This window comes from Melospiza georgiana, chromosome 2 (assembly GCF_028018845.1).
Source record: "Melospiza georgiana isolate bMelGeo1 chromosome 2, bMelGeo1.pri, whole genome shotgun sequence".
Classification (NCBI taxonomy): Eukaryota; Metazoa; Chordata; class Aves; order Passeriformes; family Passerellidae; genus Melospiza; species Melospiza georgiana.
The window spans coordinates 85,451,010-85,478,754 of record NC_080431.1 but is presented as its reverse complement, the minus strand read 5'-3'; the positions used below and the strand labels follow the sequence as shown (position 1 = coordinate 85,478,754).

General features: G+C 40.0%; 1 protein-coding gene across 1 annotated transcript in view; it reads right to left on the bottom strand.

Moving 5' to 3' along the window:
• ZBTB20 (zinc finger and BTB domain containing 20) overlaps positions 1-27,058 on the bottom strand; it is a 230,198-nt gene extending 203,140 nt beyond the window's left edge. Inside the window, exon 1 of the transcript XR_009114160.1 lies at positions 26,993-27,058. The gene's annotated coding sequence lies outside the window, so the exon portion shown is untranslated. The remainder of the gene's footprint in view (positions 1-26,992) is intronic.
• Positions 27,059-27,745: the final 687 nt, after the last annotated feature.

Genomic DNA, 27,745 nt, shown 5'->3' with positions numbered 1-27,745 from the left:
CAAATTTTAACAATTATCAATTTATTTCTTTTCATTTGGGTGCATTAGTTAAAGTCTTTTTCTTCCCCCTCACTCCCCCTTTCTCCTCCTTTATGAGAGTTTCTTTTTCTCCTCCCTTCACAAAAAAAAATAAATTCTGAAAAATAGATTTTTCTCTTACTGACGGTAAGTGTGTCTGCTTTAAAAAAAAAACACCTAAAGAGATCTAACTTATAATGAATCCCTCTGGCATAAGGAAGCCTGTTCTAATCTCTCTTTATAGGGCTTGAGTGATAGTTTTGCTCAACGAGTATTGACAGGGCCGTCCTGTTTCTCAGGCTTTCATTTTCCCTGAGTTGGAAAAAGGATACAGTGCATTTTCACATTCTCCAAGTCTGCAGTTGTTTTTATATAAGAAGCAATTTGCTTGGGTCACATCAGGTCAAATGGGAAGCCTGCCCAGCTCTTGGTTTTAAAGGAAAAACATACAGAAAGACACAAAAACACAGCAGTTTCCTTCATTAAATTCCACTCTACCTGCCATGGGCTTGCAGCCACAATGGAATTTCCCACCCTGGCTGACCATAGCTAAACTTTTTTTTCCTTCTCTCAGTAAAAAGTCTTACTAGTTTTCTTTCAAGTGAACTTTGAGGTAAGGGTTATTAAAGTCGATGCAATTGTCCTTTATAATAAATAAATAAATTAATAAAGGCTTTCATGGGACTGTGGCCAAATGCTGAAATCCTTATTGAAGCCCAGATTCTGATCTTTGTTACAATGCTGTAAGTCAAAAGCAACTCTTCTAAAGTTGCTGGAATTGTGCCTGGGTAAAAGATCAGGATCTTGCCTCAGTTTTTAACTCATTTCTTACTCAGGGAAAACCTCACTTGACTTTGGTATGAGTCTGCCTGAGTTAAGACTGCCTGTGAAGCACAGAGTGAAGCCTGTCTCTGGAATGGGTTAGGCGCTCTGCTGGGCTCTGCCAAACTTGCACTGCCTTCAACACTTGAAAGGCATGGCACCCAAATAACTGCCTTGTTTATCACTCAGTAATTGCAAAAGTTAGCTGAACTAGGAGAGCTTACTCCCAAGGAAAGGAAAGCAGCCACAGTGCACCCCCAGCCTCCCAAACGACCACGGAAACCTGAGGTGAAATTCTACCCAGAGCTGCACGAAGAGGAGGCTGAGGAAGTGACTCAGTGTGAACACTTTTACAAACAATAGATCACCAAGATGCTTCATTGATTGCAACGCAGCCCTTAGGAGAACCAGAGCCGCTTGCTTTGCTTTGACTATGAATTTATTGTACACCCAAACAAGGGGGGGGGGGGGAAGAGAGAGAGAAATAATGGATATATCCTGAACCAGAGGTCAGACTGCTTCTTTTAAGGTGCTAAAAGGGTGTTTAATTCAAATCCATCCAAATGTCAAAGCATTTATACCTGGCCTCTCTCTGCTGAACACCCAGTTGTTCCCACTGCTTTGCTAGTTTGCATTTAACTGCAAATGCTATAATTATGTTTGCAGAGCAGTTTCCATTCAGACTGTTTGCTCATAACTTTCTGCAAAGTTCTCCTTTTGGTCTGAAAGAAGACCAGTTCTTGTGAAGCATAAAGCAGATTGGGGGGCAGGTGGAAAGAAAGCAGTGGAGGATCTGCTCAGCCTTGACAGGGCACCACAAGTGGGTGGCCCCTGCCCCTTCTCACAGTTTTCTCCATGCTAAAAAGCCATTCAGATTGCTTTTTTTTTCCCCCTACAATAAATTAAAAAAAAAAAAAAAAAAGGAGAAAAGGAAAAAAAAAACCCAAGCCCAAAACCTAAAAAACCAGTTGGCTCAGTGCCCCTGCATCCTCTCTTTTCCAGACACTCATGTGTGAAACAATGGCAGTTTTGCCCGAATCAGGGCTGAGGATTGCTGGACTTGGCCTCTGATGGGCTTTTTTTACTTACTATCGTGACTTTCATCCAGAGATCACAAAGGGTTTGCTCTATTTATCACACAGGGCAGACCTTTGAAGCTGTCTGAGCCGAATGAGGGCAGAGTCCCTTCTTGCATCTCAGTGTCCTTTCCCTGGCTGTCTCAGAAACAAATGAGTTTTTAAAAATTTCATATACTCTCTTTGGCTTCACAGGCTGGCTAGTAAGATACTGCAAAGTTCTCTATTTTGTTTTCCTACGGTCAGGTGGTTCTTTTCTTTTTCTTTTTCTCCCTGCTCACTCTGGTGTCTGTTTTTCTAGTTGATTCATCTATTATCCCTCTTTATGTAATTAAATTTCTCTACTCAGTGTGTCATTGTGCTCAGGCTGTATTGTGCTCTGTCACCTCCAATTCCTTTCCTTCAGAAACTCCACATCCCAATTCCTCTTTAAAGTTGCTTGCTGAAGCATTTGTTCTTTCAGCATCCCCATACGTTTATAAACTGGAGATTAGTTCACTTTGTCTGACTTCCAAAGCCATTTGCTGCTTGAGACCATTTCATGAGCTTGTCTGTTCATGTGGATAAATAACAACAACAACAAAAAATAAAATAAAATTCATCTGTATGTGAATGAGGAAGAATAAACAGCAATTGCATGGAACAAATACCAGTGAGGGTGAAATTAGTAACAGTCACAGTTTTTGCTGATGTTGCCCCTGCCTGAACTATTTTACTTTGACATACCTTCAGACAGTAGGATTTCACAAGTTAAAAGGATGATATACCTTTACAGTAGAACCAAGTGATGTACCGTAACATTGAGCTCATGATTCCAGCATTTCTATGCTGAAAAGTCCCTAAACTCACAAACTTCTGTCTAGATGATTAATCTGAATACTCTGCAGTTCCCCAAAGCAGTCCATTATTTCCCACAAAGCCTTTAAAACTTCCTACAAAATTCAGGATTTTGAAGTGATGTCTGGCTAACAGATGTGCTTGTTCTGACACTTTCAGATATCTTCCCTGAAAACAAGAGTCCTTTCAACAATTCAAATTCAAGTCAATGGCAAAATTCCTATTGATTTAAAAAGATATGCTCAACTCTTGAAGTAAGGAACTGAGCCTGTCAATCACTTTGTGTGTAACATCAGAATAAATACAGAAATTCCAGTCTCCATGTGTATCCATCAAACTGTTTTCAATATCTGCAGTTTAAAAATATGGCAGAAGGGGAAAAAAAAAGTTTTGAAATGGTTTACAGGAGAAATGAAGGCTGAAGTTAGATGCAGCCCAAGAAGCTATCATGAGCAGCAGAAGGGCTGCAAGAAGGTTTCCTTTCTCTTGAGAATGGGGCTTTGAGCACCCTGGTGTAGTGAAAGGAGTCCTTGTCCATGGCAGGTGGTCTGGAATGAGATGATCTTAATTTAAGGACCCTTTCAACACAAACAATTCTATGTTTCTATGATGAGATGTGACATTTATGGCAGTCTCATCAGCAGATTTCCACTCCTCTGAAATGGTCTGACTCAATTTGCAAGACATCACACAACTTATTTCTCTGCTTGAACCCCCTTGGATCTGCATTTCTGCTCACAGAGATGTACAGTGCTGAAAGCTTCCAGGCTTTAGAGTCTATACCCACAGTCTGCAGGACTCAGGGGAAAACTGGGTCATCTCTATGTAACCACAAATAGTATAAAAGCAGATAGAGGTGAGAACCAGAACTTTTTGTGTCTCTGGTACAAACCTCTACATGGTAAATGCCTCATCAGAGACTAATGATCTGTTGGAGAGAGAATCAGGAGACCAGGTGTACCACTGAAGTCTTAGAGAAACATTTGCCAGCAGAGCTTCAATTCTGGTCAGGGAAACTTAACAGCCTTAAACACCACAACTGACTAAATAAATGTCTTATAATTTTATAAATGACAGCAGGAATGACTGCAATTATGCTTATTAGCAGATAAAAATGTCTCTAAAGGATTGGATTGGGGGGGTTTATAAAGCAAAACAGGAAACAGGCTCATTGAATACATCTGTGGTGCATGGTTAATCTAAGCCTTGCATACGTTCATTTTCCATGCCAAGCATGATCAGTATAAGACATGATTATAGTCTACCAGTTCTAGGGGTTAGAGCTTGAACTACTATGGAAAGCTAGCTTAAATTTATAATCGTGTTAAGATATTAGACGTATTTTCCTAAATATCTGCTTAGCAATTTTGTATTTTGACTGCTTCAACAATGTTCCCAGAACCAAGCCTTTAAAATTAACTACATCAATATTTGCTAAGGATTTTTCTGAAGTCAGACTAGGAAAAAAGTTGCAAGTATGTTACAAGTTCTTCTCTATAACATGCTGGTGCTGCATTCAGTTTAATTGAAATTCCACATAATTTATGATTTTTACAGCCTTCAAGAGTGGTGGGAACAGGAAAGAGAAAGTAAGAGATATTAATCAATCATACCTCAATGATTTTGATATTTAGGATAAAATCAGAGACCCAGAAAGAAAATATTTATGATTGATTTCAAAGTCTCTGGGATTTAAGATTTCTTATTATTTATTTGCTTAAATTGTAGATAATCTAATTACTAAAGTACCTAATTGATAAAATAACTGGGCAGAGGTAAAAAAAAAATCACTAATGATATGTTGACCACTACCAACCACCAAAAGCAATATTTATCTTTTTAAAAACACATCAAGAGCAACTAGCTTTCATGCCTTCAGAGCCACACACTATTCCTAATTTCTATACAGAGAAAACCATAAAACACATTTCACAGGCAAAGAAAGGTACGAGGTACGGGACCTCCTTGCAAAAAGCAATCTGCAAGCTTGGAGATCACCAACTTGCTCAAGGATTCTGCTGTTTTACTGCTCAGCTGGGCTGAGCTGGGCTTGCAGCTGGGACCTGGGTGAGCTGCTAATCTTGGCCTCCCTGGTCATCGCAGCAAGAGGGACAGAAATGATCCAGCGGCACCCGGTGCCAGCACAGCCCCCCTGCGCATCACACTCCATCCTCTCATCCCATTCCATCATCCTCCCATCACACAGCATCCATCCTCCCATCCCATTACATCCATCCTCCCATCACACACCATCCATCCTCCCATCAGACTCCATCCATCCTGCCATCAGACTTCATCTTCCCATCAAACTCCATTCTTCTATCACCCTCCATCCATTCTCCCATCACCCTCCATCCATCCTCCCATCACACACCATCCTCCCATCACACTCCATCCTCCCATTACCTTCGATCTATCCTCCCATCACCCTCCATCCATTCTCCCATCACCCTCCATCCATTCCCCCATCACCCTCCATCCATTCCCCCATCACCCTCCATCCATTCTCCCACCACCCTCCATCCATTCTCCCATCACCCTCCATCCTCCCCACTCAGCCCTGTGGCTGCCTGAAGCTCGGAGCGCTCATGGACCTCAGCACAGCTCAGTGCTAAAACCTTCCCTACACTGGTAGGGCTGATTTTGTACAGTAGGTAAGGATACTTGGATTTCTAACTTAAATTGTACCCATCACCACAACTGAAATACTTGGATTTTTTTTTTCACATTTCAAAACCTGCCAAGGTCTTGCTTTTTAAAAATATATTATTATTATCATTATTTTCCCCTAATGTGCAATTCCTGCATGGACAGATCTAGCTAGGTACTATGTTTGAGATGCCAAAGCTGCATGAATTCTCTAGAAAGATTCGGCATTCACTTGCTCAGAATTCAAGTTTCAATGAGATTTTCCTTGCTTTAATCGGTTTGAGCTAGCTCTTTGGCATTGTCTTATAAATAATAGAAGCTACACACTGCACTGTTATAACATCACTCATCTAAGGATCTCATAACTTAATTAAGAGGGACACTGTCAGGTTAAAAATCATATATTTTTTATTAAGTAATTTCCTTATCTATGTTACTAATAACATTTTAGGCTATTAAGCTGGAACAATTTCTTAAAATCTAATTGAACATCTACTACTAGCATGTATATATTATATATACACACATCTGGTTTACTCTCTGAGATATTAAAACAGATGTGCTAGCTTTACTTTTGCTTTAAGTTGGATTCATTTACAGATTTTCATGTGTGAACAGTGTTCTTCCTTCAGAGTGGTATAAACACTTCACAAGAACATTTATATGCAAACAAAAAACTGTATTAACATCCAAGAAAATAAAACATATGTTTTTGTTAATATAAGACTTGCAAGGATTCAACAATAAAACTTTATTTTTGGAGAAAACTGCCTAACATTGTATGGTGGTTATTTTCACTTTCTCTAAAGGGAAGGTGACAAGTACTATTTCTGTAGTGCTTAATTATGGGAGAGCACAAATCTGTTTGCTGTGAGGGAATACATCATTAATAAATTCATTCCGCTATATTTGAGCCTCTTCAGATAACCAGAAATGAGCTGTTACTTCGCTGAGGCTTAAAGCAAGGCTTGCTTTTTGATGGGAGAAGCTAGTGGTGGGGAAAGTTAGCATAATGAAGTTTCTACCTGTCATAGTTCAGCTCAGCTCCAAGTTGTTGAAGCCTACGTGGCACTGCCACAATAGGGGACAGTCGCTAAAGCACGGCGGGGTCCCTGGGAATCTATATACATAAAGTGGAACATCGAAAACCACACTGTGTATTTTTCCAGACTTCACTTTACACAGGGTAAAGCTAAGACACATGATCAAAGTCACACACTGAGTTGATGATAAAACCAAAACAAAAATCCATAGCCTGCACCATTCATTCCTCACTGAACTACTTAGTTTCTTCCTGACGTTTCAATGTATTTCATATGAAGAACAAGAAAAAAAGCACAATTTTTCACTTTTACTCCTATTAGCTAATACAGCAAGAAAGATGGGGATTTCACTTTCAGTAGGCCATTTTGAGTCTCAAGAGATTCCTCCTCTTTCTTCCCTTCCCTAGGTTCAGTGATCAGCAGAGCAGGTGTTCACTTGCAGATCCAGAGCTCCTGACACAAAAGGAGTTTTATATTTCATTTTGCTTTTCAATGGTCCATTGCTCAGACATCAGTCCCAGAAGACATTCTGCCAACTACTAAACTTTTTAAGCAGGTGGGGGTAGAAATGAGAAGCAGGTCACGGAGTCAGTAGCATGAGTCTGCTCTGTCTACCATTTAAAAAGAAATCTGCAATATGACTGGAAAAAAAACCTGAAATAAAAAAAATATACAGCCAAAGGGCCTCTCAAGAACAAGTGAGGAGCCATGGGACCATGGGAGTGCTAAAGCTAGCACTGAAGAATGGTGGTGCAACCTGACAGTCACAACTAAACGCAACGCTGTTGTGCACAAGACTCCCTGAAATGACAAACACTAAGGTTCTTGAGCTTAAATGAGACTGCCTCCAAACTCAGCTGCAAATGCTACATGCTCACGGCTAGCACTTCACATTGCAGAGACAATATGAAACTAGGCCAAGGACCACCTTCTATGACAGGAATAATTAAAGAAACATTATTCTGCCTGAAAATGTGTTTTATGCAGTAAATGTGTGAGCTTTCAGAGGCACCCTTTTGCTGGCTGGTTGCAGCAGTGGGACTTCGGTGTATGTTTGCTTGCTCACAGCAAAACCTCTGATAACCTCTTCTAAAACCTTCATTATTTCACATTAACAGCATTTCGTGTCAGGGTCAAATACAACTGCATGAGAGCCACAGTTTTCAAAAAGGGCAGGAGAGTATATCCAGGCTGCCACAAAATACAGATCCCAAGGACAGACTTTTCATGTTGCATCTATTCAGGATCCAGGACATAATAGCTTAGAACCCATGGCATGGGTCCGAATGGTGGCATTCCTGTATCATCCACTAACCAGAAAGGTCCTTCACAGGCTTGGTTAAGTCTTTCAGATTACTGGTGTTTCAGTTTTGTGATTAGTTATGTGTGGGACTTGTTTTGAGTAACAGTGTTTTAGCACTGTGAAGTCCAACCATCATTATGTACACTCAGCCAAGCCAGCCAGGGACAACACAAAGGACGATGCTTTTCAAAACTGCATTTGTGTCTTTGTGTTGTTGTCTTAAAAGTATGAGGTCTGATTAATCTGGTATTAATGTGTATAATTGTCTCATTAATCAGCACAGACCTTTTTCAGCTCTATGTATGCTTCACCAGTGAATAAATTGAAACAGTGATGGTATTTTTTCAAGTAAGACAATTTTTAAATGTCACACACACATATCTGTGTCTGAAGATATTTGTCTTCCTCCCTGGCTTTTTGTAAAACCAGAATATCGAATTTAAAGGGAGCTTGTCCAATACAGCAAAGTCAAGCCTTGGAGGCAAGTACAGCTATAACCCTTCATGCCCACTTTGCTTGCTTTAAAGCAAATTTAGTTCTGTGTTTCTATGCTTAGGGACGTTTCTCTTAAAATTTAGAAACAAATCCTTAGTTCATGGATTTATAAATACTGCTGAAGTCAAAGTAAAAAGAAAAACCCAATACCTTAAGAGTTGATCCAACTTTAAGTTCACATTTACTGTAATTACCGGGGAAAAACATCACAGCAAACCAGCTGTAGCTATTTAAAAAGGAATTTAAGACTGACTCTGGGGTCTGATACCTTTCTCTCGTGGACAGCTGAGCACACAGGGAAGATGTTCACAGTATGGCATACTCTCAAACTGCTAAAACAATTAGCCAGAGTAACCACAAGCCAATGGCCTCAACCCTTTCCACATAAAGATTAACAAATTCAAGGTGACCATTACCCTGAAATTATAGCCATAACATGGCGATATTCATTGCATGTGTCCAGTTCAAAGGTGTTGCAAAACACAGGTAGAAAACTTCATTTTTCAGAGCTGAGCACTAGCAACAAAATACTTGGGTTTTCAGTGCTGATTACACAGGAAACAAAATGAGTTTTTGTGTTTGAATAGCTGAAATCAAATATGATTGCATTCCACACCTCTCTCTCCTTTGCCCATTCCTTGGGCTCAGATAAACACCAGCTCATTTACGTTCTTGCTTCCTCTTGCATTCCTCCAACCTCTGTGTCCATAAGCAGTTCCCACTCATGGTTTTACAAAGTGTTTATATTCTCCCTTCTTTCTTTAGCCATGGCATGAACCTGCAGAAAGGCTTCTTCCCTCCAGCCACCACTCTGTCAGGTTGTGTCAAGCCTGGTAAGGCAATAGCTGCTGCAAAAGTGCCCTGTTGGGAATGGTTCCCTCTATGGTTCATGCAAAGGACTAAAACTCCAGTCTTTTGGTCTATGTTTTACTATCATCAGACATTACAACCACTAATTATAACTTTGCCTTGTCCCTCACCTCTCCCTGAGCAGTTTCCTCTCTTCCCTGTGAGCAGAGTTAGAGACAGCAGAGTACATCCTTTGGGTATGAAAGGAAGGCCTCCTTCATTAAAAGCTATGAAGTGCTTTGCTATCCTCAGAAGTGTGGTGTTATTTAAGTGCTAATCACTCTAGTCTCCAGTATGTCCAAAATTATTTCACTTGTTACCAAAAAGCTCCATTGTCACACATTACATTGCTGCTGCACTGAAAAATAATTAACAGCCTACATTTTGGGGTCCATTATTTTAGCTGTCTGCCTGATTAGGGAATTATCCAGCATTCCCAAGTTTTCAACAGAGAAATTAGAAAACATTAAAAAGGTAGGCCAGGGAACAGCTCTATGAAACAACTCATACAAAGAATGAGAAAAGAGACCTTTCCTTCCAAACACTAAGACAAAACAGTAGCTAAAAGTCAAGGAAATCTGACGTAGCAAGAAATCCATATGGTAATTTAAGAACGTAATATTTTAGATAGAGTCCCAAAGATTATCAAACTCAAGTATTCAGTAAACCATTCCTAACCAGCAATCCTAAAGTTATGAAGAACAGCATGTAATGCTCAAAACAGAAAGTGTAACATATGGTAATCAAATTTTTAAATTTCATGCAACATATAAAATGGGATGTATACAAGAGAAACAATCCCTAATACCTGGAGCACTAGAAAATGAGGAATTTGCTGTCTCCTCTCTTGTTCAGAACCTCTTCAATTCCTTGCCTCTCTAGATGCAACCAACTTGATCATCTTGAAGTCTAGCTCATACACTGGTGTAAGTCAGAGAAACAATACACTTGACAAAACACAGCAAAACCAGGTGTGGCTGAAACTGCATCCAAACAGACCTCAGACTTCACTGCCCACCAGGGTAAGACCTCCATCACTTCTTTATTTCTTTATGCTTCAGAGCTTTTTTTTTTTGTAATCCAAGATTACAAAAAAAAAAAAAAAAAAAAAAGCAACAAACTTTTTGGATTACAAAAAAGACCAAAAAAAAGCCAACAAACCCATCAAACCACCCTTCCCCCTAAAAATCTCCAAACACCACAACAACAAACCCAAACCACAAAAACCCTAGGTACCAGTGATACAGAAGTACTAGTGATTCAGAAAATTCAAAAATAAAGAAATAAACCAACCTCCAAAGTTTTCAACAGATATATAAGTAAGCTGCACAAGAACAAATCTGTAGTTGGAGGTAGAGGAGCAAATGTCTTCGAAGAGAGTACAGGTATTTTAAGAACCTGAATCTCAAGATCAAACTCAGCCTCTGAGGCACAGGAGTCTGGAAAGGGGCATCTTCCAAGGACTCTTTCCTTACATTCCAAACTGGTGGTTTGGGGCTTTTTTTTTTCCCTTACTGTCTCAAAGCTGCAGAAAGTCATCTTTTTTTTCTTTCCAGCTCCAACTCCTGACTTCCAACACTGCCAGCCAGGCCAGCACCCAATGCACTCTGCCTCCAGCCACTGTGGAATTTCTCACCCTGGCACCACATGCCCAGCTGTGCTCATGGAAGTGGAAAATCTGACAACATTGTCAAAGACACAGCTTGGGATAATTGTTCCTCAGAGTTCCTCTGTCAGTGAATATTCTCATATTCCTCACACAGGAAAGCCACTATACCTTTCATATTCCTCTGCTCACAGCCACAGAATTCCTTTTTGCCATGAAAGCAGCAGTTAAATATGTTATAATGTGAGAAAAGATTTAAAAATCTTGTGCGGAGTAAAGCCAACAATGCCATAACTGTATCTGGTTTAATAAGTTCTTTGTGCAGCATAAACATGGGAAGGAAAAGAAAAAGAAACCAAAATGTATCTATGTTTATGTAATACAGATGGATGTGCTTCATGCCTGTAAAATCCTTATTTTCTAAATCCAGTACATAGCTTACAGTTGTGTTAATGCAAGAAAGAAAAATTACTATTACACTACAAACACTTTGGGGTAAATTTTAAACAAAACATAGCAAGAAAAGCTGTGCAGTAACTCACAGCCAGGCAGAGATCTGATGCTCACAAAACAGACCCCAGTACAAGAAATCATTTTCACCTCAGATTCGCAATTTCCACCTTCAGATCAATCTAACCTTGGTACCTGTCTAACCTCAGTAGAAGTTTACTGTGCCTGAGCTGCCCTCCATGCCCAGTGCCTCCATCCCATCCCACTGTCCGTGGGAGGCAGAACATGCTGCTTCCCCAGGTCCTCTGGGACAGTGGTGCCAAAGTGTGGGATAGCCCAGGGCTGAGGTGTTTCAGTCTGATATGGTGTTCAGTTTTCTTCTTAAGTACACTTTACATGGGTTTGGGATGTTTTAGGGACACAGAACTGAAAAAAGGGATGCCAAAGAAGTCTTGCTCACTCCAGCAGGTTAAGGGCTGCACTTTCTAATGTTTCCCCACTGATTTTCCTCTGTTTTTCCCTGTCCCCTGCCACAATCAGTGATGTTGTACCTGATTACTTGCAAGTCATCTTTTTTTTAGTTTTTTTCTTTTTTTTTTTTTCAATTTTTATTTTTTTATTTTTTGTTTGTTTCTTGGTTCCCCCCCCTCTCTCATGCTATCCCAAAGCTTAAACTGTCAAAACCAGAGTCATAACTGGAGGGACATTCCCCCTGCTGCTTCCTTCTGTTCCTTTTGCTACAAGGTAAAATGCCATTGCTATTGGAAGCAGAATAAACAACATTCCTACTTTACCCATAGAACTGAAGTGACAGTTTCTCTGAGAGATTTTCCATCCTCATACCTGTGCATGCTCCTGTAAAGGCAAGTCTTATGCTGACCTCAACACTTTAGGGTGAAAGGTTATGTTAATAGAGCAAATTAAGCTACCACCTCTAGCTGGCTCCAGACCAGGCCTGATCTTGCATCAGAAACAGAGATGACTTGAAACCTAATTAATTTAACCAAAGCCACTCAGGTATTACACTGGTATCTCAAAGTAGCTTTGATGATCCAGAAAACATCAATAAATAGCTGATGCTCAGTGTGGGGAGCAATGTGGTTGGCAATATATTAATACTGATATTCTTTCTTTTGATTCCACAGAACAATGCTCACAGTCTCCACCTCTCCTAGTAACCCCAATAAGAGTCCCCTCTATTTATTTCTACACAGAAGCAGGTGTACCCTATTCACAAATCAGTTTGTCTCTTCTAAAAATTCGTCATGATGTGAGGTGATTAAAAATACCTTAATGACTAAATGGAAGTGCACAAAATCCTTAGACTCTCAACAAAATTTAGGCCAAAAAATATAAACCATGCATAAATAATAAATGTATTTAATTCAATGAATGCCTTTTCCTATACATTTTGTATGTTATGAATTGAGAGAAATGAAAAAACATGAAGTAGATACAAATACATGCACACACAGAGAGAAAATTATGTGGCCCTTTCTAGCATGAAAAAGAAATTATTAAAAGTTGGATAAACAACAATGGAGGATATGACAGGGGCAGCTGGAGAACCACACTAGGGGACAGAACTTCTAAGTGAATCCACACAAAAAAATGTCTCCCCTGACAATCCGTTGTTCTTCAAAGAGAATAATGATTCTAGAGATGAGTTTGCATTTGTCTTCGGATGTCACAATAAATGCTAAGAAAGCAGCTGAATGAGAGTTATTATTTCCTCTGAGCAACGAAGGATTGGGGTAGACTGTCAGAACAGCAGCACCCGCAATCAGAGGGCAGACACAAAGCAACAGCAAGCTAGCAGGGAGCTCAGAATCTGTCCAGGGCCCGGGGAAAGGAAGATGAAAGAGGCCATGGGGCAAACTGGAGATCTAAGAAAGGTAGATCTAAGGATCACAACTGCAAGGCAGCTGCTAAACCATGAGGGAAACAGGAACTCTGTTGGAGAACAGGAGGCATAATGTTTTCCAAGACCAACAGAACACGAATGCCTGCAAATTGGCGGAGAATGTGCTCTGCAGAGGTCTACGCTACTTTGTTGGAATAACTCAGACAGTTTGGGGATACTGGGGCTGCTTCCAAGTCCTTACCCTATTCACACATGTGCTACTCTGAGCACAGCAGAAGGACTTGTAACCCATCAGTGCTCAAGAGTATCACAGCTACATTATGGGCTATCTAATCCTCCCTCTCTAATTGAGCGGGCTGGGCACAACATAAATCCAGCCCTACCTCTCAGTAACAAGATGCTTTTCCAACTGGCCTGATGGAGTACTTGGCCTGATGATGACTCTCACAGTCAGATGTGCAATCTACCCTCTGGCTCCCTGTTGGTTTGGACTCATTGCCTATATAGTCTAATACTCAAGACTGCAAGAGATAAAAGAGAGATTCCTGTTTGACTGTATAAGACAGTATGCTAGTGACGATAGGTAAGCCATGTCGTTGGCACCTACTGTTGGCAGAGCTGCACACTCTTGCCTGCAGTGCTCCTATATGGAAGAAGACAACTGTAAATTACATTAAATTATCTTTCATGACACTTTAGGGCAGCTGGAAAAACATCACAAACTGACCTAACAAAGTAGGGTGTAACCTCCCACCTGGTCAGGCTGCTTTGGAGTGTGTCACAGTACTGAGGAAGCAGTTTCACAATTTGCTAGCTTTCATAGCACTTCTGAATATCTTTGTTTAATCAGAACTTAGTCTAAAATGGACTGTGGATTGTGTTACGAAAGCATAAAAACATCTTCTAAATCCACAGACCTGCCCCACGCCCCCATACCATTCTATCAAAACATACATGGGAAACTGTTTACAAGTTACAGCCTTCAGCTAAGCTTAGTTTCCTGTATATATTTCAAATGCAATGTCTCAAGAACACACACATACAAAAATCTAAAAATGCAGGTGAGGGCTGCACAGTGCTGAACTTCAAATTTTAGATTTGAACCATGTTATCTTCTTATCCACTGGCTTCAGTCTTTCAGTTTTCTCCACTACAGCTGGGTTACAGGATGAAGTTCAGACTGTAAGTGAACAAAGAGGAACGCTGCCTTTTCTGTATGTCAAGGTGCTCACAATTACAGGGAACTCAGAATCACAGTTTAATTTGGGATTTTCAAAGTTGAGATTTCTTAATTTCAAAGACTGAGGTAAGTCTGTAAATTTCAAAATATCTAGCAGGTCATCAAAAACAAGAGAACAGAGCAATCACCAGAAGAGAATCAAGTGCTTAAACTAAGATAAAGAAATAACTGATATGGATATTGGATTTGCATGGCAAGGCTTTGGTAGCAAGGGGGCCATAGGGGTGGCTTCTTTGAGAATCTGCCAGATGCCTGAAGTTTCCCCTACATCCAAGAGATCCGGGGCCAGATGGCTCCAAGATGAACTCACCACTGGCCAAGGCTGAGCCCATCAGTGACTGTCACAGCTCCTCCGGGACAATGAAAAGGGGTATAAAAACTGAAGAACAGCAGCAGCACAAAGGAGTTAGAATACATGAGAGAAACAACTTTGCAGGCATCAAGACCAGTGGAGAAGGAGGGGCGGGAGGTGCTCCAGGCATTGGAGCAGCAACTCCCCTGCAGCCCCTGGTGCAGACCATGGTGAGGTAGAATGTACCCCTACAGATGGTAAGAGGTTCATACTGGAAAAAGATCCACCTGCAGCCCATGGAAGACACTAAAATAGTGCCAGAGGATTTGTAAAGAAGACTACATCCCCTTGGGAGGCCCACGCTGGAACAGAGTCCTGGCATGGCCTGTGACCTCAGAGACAGAGAAGTCCACTCTGAAGCAGGTTTGCTGTCATGGCTTGTGACACTGTGGGAGATCCACACTGGAGCAGCCAGCTCCTGAAGGGACTGCACCCTGTGGAAGAACTACAGTTCTTGTAAAGAACTGTAGCTTGTGGGAAGGACTCAGGTTGGAGAAGTTCATGGAGGGCTGTGTCCCACGGGGAGGACCCAATGCTGGAGTAGGGAAAGGGTGTGAGAAGTCCTCTTAGGAGGAAGGATGGGCAGAGACAACTCGGATGATCTGACCTCAGTCGACATTTCCTATCCCCCTGTGTCACTGCAGGGAGGGGTTAAAGAAAATCAGGAGTGAAGACAAACTCAAGGAGAAAGAAGGAGTGCAGAGAAGTTTTTTTAGGATTTGGTTTTATCTCTCATTATCCTACTTCGATTTGACTTGTAAAAAATTATATTAATTTTCCCCAAGTTGAGTTTGTTTTGCTCATGATGGTAATTGTTGAGTGATCTCTCCCTGTCCTTATCGTGACCCAAGAGTAGTATTTTCACTCCCCTGTCCAGGTGAGGAAGGGAGTTATAGAGTAGCTTTGGTGGGACCCTACAGACCAGACAGGGTCAGCACATCACAGATGGAATTGGGCTTTTCGTCACTTCGCTCTCACAATCCTGTGGTAAACCATTTCACTTCATTTTAGGTTTAATTAAGGAAAAAATTATTGAAAACTCTCCTGCTCAGAATGAGAACATATTAATCTTTTGTTCTGGGTAATAAGGTGCAAAGAAATGTAGTCCTGGCAGGATACTAATTTTTGATGTTGTCAATTAAAAAACTTCTCCTGGTGCTTTGAGTGGAAAAATCTCTCAGAAAGTGTTTTTATTGAAGCACCCAGTTCCAAGTCCTGGATTATTAGGTAAAGCTCCGTCAGCAAAGAGACCAATATAAATGCTTTTCACACCATCTGCCTTGATGCCTTGACAAAAAAATAAAGAAGAGAAAATACATAAGTCCAAAATTCTCTGATTTTAACCTGTTTCCCTTTAATACAAAGCTGGGAAATTCAGGTCCTTAAAATATAAAAAACATGTGATTACTTTTTTCTTTTTATCTTTCCTCAAAACCTTACAGAATATCCCAAATACAAATCACCCAGTGCTTCCAGGACTTAATTTCTTTTTATTTTTTGAAATCAGAAAAGCAGCTTTAAGTAAGTATAGATGCTAGCAAATCATTTGCTCCACTCCCTTCTGCTGTTCTGAAGAGAGCTTGTTACCGTGCATACATTTTACCTGGTGTTCATTGGGAGGCTCTATACAATTATCAGGCTTTTGATTTTCCTGTTTAAAAACAAATTAACATGGTGTGTAGGGCCTTGCAATATTAGGCAGCAACTCCAACAGCGAATGATGGAAGACAGTGCCTCAGTGAAGGTGTTAGCAATCCATCTGGCCAATTAGAAGAGAAACTTAGGCAGAGTCCAACACTATTTCTCAGTTATGGTGGCTGTGACATCAAGACTTGAGAAGCAGTGAGATTTGGTGTGAAACAATCAAGTGAATCCATACAGAGAAAAATCAGGGAAGAGCTGCTGGAATCCCATAGCAGATAGGAAAGGGAAAACACTATCTGCCAGACATGTACCTTGACTTATCAACATGAAAGAGGACTGGATTTCAGAAAACCAAACCAGCTCAGACATAAAACAGATACTGATAAAGTCTGTCTTCCTACAGATTTGCAATCAGAGCTGCAATAAGCAGCAGAGAAGAGGAGTACGATTGACTTTGGTTCCCTCTCCCAGAACAAAGATAATGTTCTCGATGAGCAGAAGACAGCCTGTGCTGTGGCTCTTCTGTGCTGACCAGACAACTGTCCTCTGCCAAACATGCTTAGCTGATAAGTTCTGCTTGTTTTTCCCTCAGCAGGAGCACTACTCTGAGTTCTTCTCCACTCCTTAGATACCCATTCTGTAGAAAACAAATCAGCTTTTCAGTTCTTTCCAACTCAACTGAATGGTATCAGCACGCTCACTGGCTACGTATGGGTGTGACAGACGGGAACTGGGACAGGCCGTCCCACAAACTCAGGTGAGATAACTTGGGAACCAGTGCTCCAGAAATCAGAAGTGTTTAAAATATGAAAGTAGATCCAAACTTTATCTTAAGCCATGCCCAAGGTAAAGAGAGACCAAGGTCTTGTTCTGCTTCTGCCTTCCCATTTGGACCTTCGTGAGGCCTGAACATGCACTCCTTTCTCTCGTGGGTTGCTTCTCATGACTGCAGAAGCAGGCCAGCAGGATTGCCCACCGCCTAATTTGGAGATGGATACTGCACAGGACTACACATATTTAATATCACAGACTATTTTAAAACTTTTTTCTTGTTTTTTCTTGTCTTGCAGCTTCAAGAGCATCTTACTTGAACTCAGAAGTAAACAAAACTATTTCTTCCTGTCCTTTCCCACCTGAGAGATAACTGCTGCTCTCACTTCGAGAAGGTTAGCACAGCCCTTCTTTCTCATACCCAGTCTCCCATGTGCGCTTTTATTCCTTTCTCTCATCTTTCAGCCGTGACAGAAGATGGAGTTAAAAATCTCGTGCTGTTTTCTGGCCAGTACCTTCTTAAGTATGTCACCCCTCCCCACGCACACAGGAGTTGCACTGCCCTCTCCCTGGATGGTTCCACATATCTGTTCTCTGAAGTTACAGAGATGGGAATGATTTTCCTCAACATGAAATACTGTATAAAGAGTGTGGGTGGGAAATATGCAGTGTAATGGAACTGAAACCCCATAAGGGAAATCAATGCAGGCAGCTGCTGATACACTATTTACTTGGATAAATCATCCATTTTTCTCCCAGGCCAGATGACTTGAGGTATCACCTAACAAGGATGGCAAGTGCAAATATAAATAATAAATAAAATTAACTCAGGAAGAATTCTCACTGTAATGGGGTTTTGCAGAGAACTGAGTTTCAGTTAAACTTAATCCTTGCTGTCTTCTGTGTCTCCAGCAGCAGAAACATCTGGTCGGTTTTAGATTCCCCTTGGATTCCCAACTTCAAAGGGAGTTATAAAGAATAACAAATACATGTACTGGCACTGAAAAAAAAAATTAGAGCAGCAGGAGAGAATGGTAAAATTGTCCTTATTTGACTGCTAGTGACAGGCGCCACAGGCAGAACTGTGAGAAAAAATCTTAACGGCTCAGGCAAATAAGCTTTTTGTTTTGTTTTTTTAATGACTGGCTCTCTGTACTAATGACGCAGAAAATCTATGGGATCTGCCCCATAATGGCAAGAAGCACATGTGCCAACAAATATGCACGCAAGGGTATGCAGAAAATAGATTTTAAATCAGATATGTTCTAAATAATAGCCAGGCAACTAGGAACTAAATTTTATTCCCAGCCTTTTTGCTGACAGTGCCCTGTGTGTACCACTGGCTAAACAATGCAGGTCCAAATTTTGGCCCTTTAAAGTCAGTAGTTTGTTGTAAAGTATGGCCAGAAACAATGACTGTCACATGCACTTTTCAAATCCTGCTTCAAAACCTCCAGGAACAGGGGTAGGTAAGCAAACACAGTAACAGATGTCTGCAGCTCTCTGTCTTTCCTTTACTCTCTGGTGGCTGGAAAGTGAATGCTGTGCTTTTTTCATGAATGCAGCACACCAGCAACTACTTATGACATGTTTCTGCCCTTATGTGCAGTGAAAAAAAGCATCTAGCTTCACCCTGAGCTTCTGAATCAGGGCACTCATGAAATAATCACACCCCGTTCCTCACTTCATCCATGCAACATCATGACCTCCTTTTTTTATTTATTGTTTACCACTTCAGTCATAGGGTTAATAAAATAAAAATAATATAAAGGACATTTGAGAATGCAGACACCTGTGTGAAGCCTCCTATCTGCTAAACATTAACTCTTGCTGCACAAACATTAACTCTTGTATGAAAGCTGAACTTGTTACTACCTTTCATCAAAATTATAGACTCCTAAATGCCTGGCATCATGTAATGCAAATTTATAAGATGGATGCCAGAGAGGAAAATTACAGAATAGGCTTTTGCAAATAGTATTAAAACCACAGCCATCCTTCCTTCACCTCCCTTTACAGAGAGTCCATAGAATATAAGTTTTGAAAGCAGTCATCGAATAAATTCCAACGATTCCTGAATCAAAGAGATTGATCAACTTGTGTATATTTGATGGGACAAGAAAAGCTGTATTTGGCAAATAAATTATTTCTTACAAATAACTCATTCAGTTCTGTTGCTGGAACTGCAACCATGACTTTTTTCCTGACCTTATTTTGCCTTATGATGTCATGAGGTAAGCGGCTTCTCATTGTTTTATCTTTAAAGATATTTCAGGATTTCTTAAATGCCTCACATAACAGCAAGATGATATCAAGATTTTCCCATAAATACAGCAATCTCATTTTTATATGAATCTTTCAGAAGTTTCAGTTGCAAAAATCTGACGTTCTTGTACAATGCAATGACTAAAGGACTTAGAAACTTCTGCAACAGGCCCCTTACCTGAAAGACCCTATTCCCAAATTTATTTCTCACTGAATACTAAAAACCTGTAAGTGAAGATGCTTTACAAACTGCTATAGAAATAGGAATTAAAGAATATACTGTGAAATTCATTATGCCTGAGACAGGAATCAGCAATTTTTGAAGCTGCTGCCATATTTCTGGTAAACAGAAACAGTTGAGTCTGAAAAGGGAATCCAGAACTAACCTAAATGCACACAACCAGGAAGACAATTCTATGGATGTGTACTGCTAATAGCTCTTTTGGAGCCAGTAGGATAAATTCATTTCTATTGCCCAAGTTAACTTTTGGGAAAGTCTCTGACTTCTTGACCTGAGGACCATTGATTCTTGAAAGGGAGACTGCCTTCTTAGCAGGGCTTCATTACCTGTGTTGCTAAAATCCTCCTATGAGGAACCCTTTTGGAATTATGCTTACAATTGCCATTTCCAAGCAATATGGCCCATTTACCTCTACAAGGAAAGACTGAACAAAAAGATCAGGAGATCTCAGTGTTCTCCAAACTCATATTACCAGAGGTGATTCCATCAAGTAACACTTAAAACCAAGTAAACATTGGACATTTTCTAGCTTCTGTATCTGCAGCCAGGAGAGCTGTACTGCCAGTGCTGATCTGGGGTTGAAGGCAGCACAGGCTGCAACAGCTGGAACAAGAGTCATGGGTTCTGACAGCAGTGTGAATTGAGAATTTCCAACATGAACTTGATCCCCAGCCTGCTAAAGCCAAGGACAGAGCTTAGATGAGGCTCGATACACATTCCAAAGGAACTTGATCTGTTTTCAACAAGAATTGTGGGGACATCCACTAATAAACATCTCATGAGTTACATGCCAGAACTTCTCCAAACATCTTTCCAAATGGTTCTTTACATCCTGTTTATGGCCCATTACATTCTCCTGTGACTAAGGCTGGTAGACCAGCCATGGTCTAATAGTTTCTTGAGTACCTTTCCTGTGCTCTTACATATCTGCAGGCATCCAGGCACAATGCAGCAATTGAATAGAATCATTATAAACACAGTTCAATTCCTGACCAACCCTCAGCATGCACATATACATTTGCAAAGCATTAATGGCATGGTAAGCTGAAAACAACCATCCCAATAATATCAGCCAGCAAGGCAAGACCTACAGATGCTTTCTGTTTGCTTGGGGTATTTTACTGCTTATATTATTATCCTTGTGATGTGCGCTGCTCCACCAGCGTGCAGGAAATACTGAGAGAGTGTCCACAACATAAACTGTTTTATTTCTTTATTTACTGAACTCTGTGGTGGGGGAGCTTTTATTTTTGTACTTTTTAAGGCCTAAATACATTAATATCCCAACCCTTTATGTCCAAGACCGGTGCAAAATGTATTCCTCAGGTAAAATCAGTCTTCTTAAGACTAAATTTAATTTATGTTGATACAGTAGGTTATGTGATTAAGCATGTAAAAAAATTCTAGTGAATACAGGAAACAGGTGTTGTTCAAAGCATACCTTTCTGTCTGTCTTGCCACAGGCCTGTTTATAGAGAAATACTGAACCAACAACACTATTGCACTATTGCCCCAATATATATTTACTTAAAGCAGCTTTTCTGTATCACAAAATACCTCTTTTCTGGTTTGAAAAACATAAACAATAGGTTAGGTGGTCAAATGAATGGGAAAAAAAATGTTCAATTGGTATTACTTTGTCACCTTCTGTTTACCTCTAATGGGAGTGAGAACTCCAAAGTTAGCAGAACCACAACTTCTATTGAATGGGTGATCAATTGTTCACTGATCTATCCCAAACTTACAGAAGTTGCACTGCTGATGTTTTCAAGGAATACAAACTCATTGTATCTATCCATGCTCAAGGCAGACAGAGCTGAATAACCAAGGTATCACAAGTGGGTTAAGCAGCTCAGTCCTTCGAAAAATGCGGATCATCACACTGTTCAGACAAGGTCAGATGCTTTACATTTTCCAGCAAGAGAACAATTCTTAACCATTTTCTGTGCTTTTAATCTTCACCCTTGCCCTTATGTGTCTAACACACCCCCCTTATATTCATGTTTTTCTTTTGTGGAGTGCTCTCACTGAAACTGATTTAGGCCAATCCTGAAGAATTTAAACTTAGACGAAGCAGTAATCTATAAAGTAAAATGTCCCCAAGGCATCTACCACATTGTGGCCCTTGACAAGACTGCTGCCAGAAGAATTTCACTATTTAAGTATACAGCCTCTACATGAGGAAGAAAAATAGATAATGTGTTATGGGTGTTATACAGGATAAGAAAAGATGCAAAGCAATAACCAGAATGTGTTCTTCTAAGGGAAGGTCCCTTTTAAATCAAATCTAAGAAGTAACAAATAAAGAGAATACACTAATATTAACTAATATTAGCTTTACACTCACACTGTCATTACCTTCAACTGTTTGCTCCCTTTGCAAGCAGCTGGACTCAGATGGGCACCCAGAATCGGATTTGTAACCAGCCCACAGAGATGGCAGTCAGGAGAGCTGACACAGTATCAGAGACTTCCCAATTTGCTGAGCAGAAACACAGAATACATTTCCAGGGGAGATCTACATACAGTTAGAGAGATGGATTCTGATCAACTGTTACTGAACAAAGATAGAATAACATCAATACAAGAAGATTTCAGCATAGTCTAAGGGTCTGAGAAATATTTAGGTGGGAAAAGACCTCCAAGATCATCGAGTCCAACCTTTGACTCAACACCACCGTGCCAACTAAACCACAGCATTAAGTGCCACATTCAGTTGCTCTTTGAGTGTGCTTTCAGGGACGGTGGCCCCACCACTTCCCTGGGCAGCCCACTGCAATGCTTTACAACCTTTTCAGTGAAAAAATTGTTCCAAGGTCCACCTTGAACCCTGGCACAGCTTGAGGCCTCCTTACTCTCGTCCTGTTGTGTCCTCACACTTTTTATTATTTTTCTTTATTAAAAAGATTCGGTAGAATTCTAAAGAAGCACTCCTTTAAGCACCATCTAGAATAGCCCAGACACAACCCAATATTTTTGCTTCACAGGATAACTAGACTTTGAAATTTGCTTTTGTTTCACAGTTGAATTAAACACTGCATTGCAAAGTTACCAACGAAACAAAAATAAAAAATCATTTCAATCAATTGAGTGTTGTTTTGACAAAATAATTTTGTTTTGATAGCTACTCTCAGTTTTGATTTAAATTTTATATTAGAACATTAAATACATTTTTGAAATAAAAGTTTGAAACAAATGCATTTCTGCTCCACAAATGCCAAAAAGCTTTATCTGGAAATATGAATAGAAAAAACAAATAAGAATCCTGGAAGTATTTTTTTTAAATGAACTAGTATTTGCACACAAAGAGAATACTAGTATCTATTTTTTAATACTTTTAGTCCAGACCTTCAGTACACTTTAGTGAGCCTCAGAAGCTTGTGATACCTCTGCAATACTACCAATATATCAGTGACAATCTAATTATTATTAAGAATCCAGCTGATATGCTGCTCTTGTCCAAGAGCTGGTGGAGCTTACTGATGTAGGAAAGGTAAGAGGCTTTTTCAGACAGCCAGTTATGTAATAACTAACACACATCTTGCTGGGTCAAGTACCATTCATTACTGCTGCCATTTGGGGAAGTATCAGAAGCAGTTCTGAGCAGGTTAAAGCAGCAGACTGAGAGTCACAGACTGTCCTACTCCTACAGAAGAATCTGAAGTGAGGAGAAAGGAGGGGAATATCAGTTGTTTCTGCTCTGCCCTTTAACCTCAAACTTAACCAGTAGAAGAATGTAAGAGTAGATGGGATTAATAAGATATTTAACATCTAAAATTCTTTTAACTGTTTGCTTTACCTGCCAAGAAGGCTCTTGATCACTGTTCATACATTTGCAAATTACTAAAATGCAAAATACCATGAAGTCATGTGAAGCTTGACTGAAACTATAAGACAAGTCTTAGCCTAAACAGGGAAGAACTGAGGGCTTTCACCCAGATCAGATAGCAGCAGGAGTGCCAACACATGAAATTGTTCCTTTAGGAAGACCAGAAGGAGAGCTGAAGCCCAGCCCATCATTCCCAGTCACCCCTGGCTGTTTCAGCACTGAGGTGCTTACAGGAAGTGGTTGTCTCCCATGTCATTTGGTGAGGGGTTTCTGTAACATGGTCAGAATATCAGTGAGAACCAAAAAATTTTTGTTTCTTATAAAGTGAATTTCTGAATGTAGTGCTTGGAGAAGTATTCAAACAACTGTACTGCTTAGTTCCCCATGAAAGCATCAGAACTTGAACCTGCCTACTACAACATCAGATGCCACACACTTGGCAAGGTTGAGATGGGCAAAATCTTGGGGAAAACTGTTGGGATTAACTTTCTTGTGGAGTTTTTAGGTATTAGATTTGGGGAGAGGTACTTGGGAGGAGATAAGAGTGGCTAAAATAAAAGGAGTTTGGCTTGCATATCCTCACCAATAGGTTATTAGCACAGGAGAAAAACACAAAGGCTTGTTCAAAAGCTTGAACTACAATTTATTCTAACAGAGCTTTTCCTGTTGCACACCAAGCAGACTGTTGAATTTGTGTTCTGCATACTGGACCCATGTGCTGACACTTTCCACAGTCTGAAAGGAATTGAAAACCCTGCCCTTCATCTTGTGTGTGCCTGCAGCAAAGGCTGCCTGTAACCCTTTCCTAACAGTAGAATTTCAGAGGAACTGCCTAAGGAAGATGACTGAATCCTCAACCTGCACAAAATAAAAATACAGATTTAGAGACCACAGAAGACGAGAAATACCCAAATGCATGTCCGTGCCTCAGCATCCTCACCACTAGCAGTCAATGGTCCTTGGGCTAGACCCACATCAAGTGAAAAAGGTTCCCTTTACAAAACAGTGCCTCTTCTGAACAAAGACTTTCAATCCTTTTACCAGCAGCTTCCCTCTCCCTTAGCTGGTCTTAGTTATTAAAACAAACAAACAAACAAACAAGAAAACCCCTCCCTCTGCTAAGCATCCCTCCACTCTTCTCTTTTAACTTTCCTTGTGTCTCCCTTCACGCCTCCCTGGGTTTGTTGTTTTTAAGCCCATGCACTAACCTGCTCTCTTTGTTCTTTCTTTCTTTCTTTCTTTCTTTCTTTCTTTCTTTCTTTCTTTCTTTCTTTCTTTCTTTCTTTCTTTCTTTCTTTCTTTCTTTCTTTCTTTCTTTCTTTCTTTCTTTCTTTCTTTCTTTCTTTCTTTTTCTTTCTTTCTTTCTTTCTTTCTTTGCTTAAAACTCCCAGCCCCAAAAGCAAATTTGGAGAAAACTGGCTTTCTCTAGTTATCCCATTGTTCTTCTCAGGCAAGATCTATTTCAGATGTTTCTATTTCAAATATTTAATGACAGACCTATTCATACAAAGACATGCCAACACCACTCCCCTGTCTCTTTGGCATGATGCAAAGCACAGAAAAAGATGGTCACAAGATACAAGGACTCTGTTAGTCAATAAAATCAAGGTCTAACCCATAAACAGTAAGTAGCAGATTCCATACATTGCCACACTTCCCAGAAGCACAAGCCTAACAAAAAGCAGTTTCAAGGGGAATGCCATGGGCCAGGCTCATCCTTTTAGCACTACCACAGTGGACCTTGGCTGGCTTCCCATCCAAGAGGACCTGTAGAGAAGCCAAAGACTGTATTGAGCCTTGGAGAATTAACTTATTTTTGGGGTCTTGTCTTCACTGCAATGTTGCTTTTAAGTACAATGCTAATGTTGCCCCCAGCATGACTCCCTCCCACAACAGAAGCCTCTTGCTCAAACTAAATACTATTTTAAATTGACTCTTTGGCCTAAAAGCAGCTTACAAGTGGCAGCCCATGTGTTGTAGTTACCAGTGTCAGCAACACAGTGGCAACTCATCAGTTCTCTAGTTGTGAGTTCAAAGCACTGATCTAAGATCCTGCCTTGTAACTGGGGTCTAGATTAAAAACACAGAACCCTTCTTCCCAGTTATCTGCACTAAGCTCAAGCAGGTGGAGGTGATGGTCAGACATTAATAATCTGCTTCTCCTCTCCTCAGTCTCGCAGTACATTCTGACAAAGAAATTCTCAATATTTGCAGAAGAAATCGCATGCCCACAAATCAGGGTCGGATAGAACTCTTACCAACACCAGTCTGTAACCTTGCTGTAACAACCTGAGTCAGCATAGCTAAAACAATACCAGTGATAATCACTTTTACCCACTACCTCTGCCTGCCCAGGCCATTGTTTGGAGTGAGGATGGCTTTTTGCAAGTCCCTTAGAGTCACCATCTGTGAAACACAGTACAGCTGCACCAACAGGAAACATGAACACAGATTTTAGCTTTGTGTGAATTGCAGGTCTTACAAATACAGTCAAAAGCATTTTAAGGTACACGTGGCATGTGAGAGCAAGTTAAGGTGTCCATAGTCAGTTGCTGTGTGGCAACTCCAACCTTTTGCATATTGACTGTTACCTACATGATCCTTCTCTTCACTCTAATAAATTGGCATGAGATGAGCAAATCTAAGTACTGGCAACTAATACAAACCACCACAAAAGTGGCCATATTATAATCTGAACGTCTCATGCTCTACTTTATTTACAATCTCCAGGGCTGTAATCCCAGCTGGTAGTTTTAATTAGAAGTGAATGTACTTTCACAACAAATTGGACCTTCTCCTTCTTGGGCATCAGAGATCCCTTCCACAGATGACTGTGGATTATGAAGAGACAAATTTTGGGGATGTTGGGCAGACAGTTTTCTCATATCACATATCTGAAAAGCTAGCATCATTCTCTGGCTCACAAGAGGACTTGGCAGCAAGTCAGACTATGACTATCCAGAAGACTCTTCCCTCAGTGTCAGAGTAAGAAGACACATAATGGAAACTTGCAACAAAGCACAAATAATTCTATTTAGAAGTCAATGCAAAATTGTGGACTACAAGGCCAGCTGCAGGAGCTGTCTTCTTCTTGTGAGTTTTGAGCCAAAGCATGGGACAACACGGCAAGCGCCATTAGAGTCTGTAAATATCTACTCTGGCTTTTCCCAGTCTGTGGCCACTAGCAAATGCCTCACTGTGAAACTGCAAGTGCAGTAGGGATTTAACAGCCTTCTTCTTCTCTTTGCTCTGGGATTTTTCTTTTCTTGGCTGTAACTAGTTGTAACCAGTTGTGAATAAGTCGTTATCCCTCTGTGCAACTCACAGCAACTAAAAGAAACCAGTGTCATTATGCAATTTAAAAAGAAAAAAAAAAAAGAAAAGAAAAAGAAAAAAAAAAGAAAAGTTTTGTTTTATGGTTAATTATCCATGGTCTATTTACAAAATAAATCAACCCATTGTGCACCACCAGGATTTGTGGCCTCATTTGAACTTTGCTTTTCATTAATCACTTTAAAATAAAAGCTAACTAGTTGATTTTTTTCTTCATTTTGGTTTATTACTTGCATCTGGGTATAAATTGAAAAAATTATGAAAGAACAAAGTATGGATTATTCACCCTCAGTTTCATGACTTACATGATCTCAGTCTTGTCTTTCTCCACGTGCCTAAACAGATGCACAGTCCAAAAATTCCAACATTCTGTAAGAAATGTAATCACAAGAAGATTGAAATATTTTTTATACCCAAACTTTGAGTTATTAAAAAAAATCATAGCAAAAAGCTTGCCTTAAGAAATTAAAAGGTGGGCAAGCATCTACAAACATTTTTAAGCTACTGAAGGAGGCAAATGAAATTACACATGTAGACATCCAAGTAATACACAAATGTTTGTGACAGCTGAGTACAAAGCTATTTTGTTTAGACAAAATCTACTTGCCGGCAGGCTGAAGAAGGCAAAAAATGGATATCTGATTTCTTTATGGTGCTTACAGTTTATACAAGAAACCAGAAATATTTTTTTCTGAAAATGGTTTAATTATATAAGAAGTTTAGATCTTGTCCCTATGAGATGACAGAGGACTACTGTATTTTTGAAAACTAGCCAATGGAGAGGCAGGCAAAGGACATTTTTAGCTGCTCTTTTAATAAAACCCAACTAACTGTAATGACACTTATTTCATTCTGACAGGAAATAAGATACATATTAGCATAATAGTGAAATTCTTAACTAAGAAAGACTGAACAATTTATTTTTCTCTACTATAAACTGTTCAAGTAAAACTGAAAAATAAGAAAGGGTGATAAACATACATGATAGAAGTATATGCAATGACAGTATAGAAAAAATGTCATTCCCCCTTTTTTTTTCTTTTTATTCACCAGTCAGC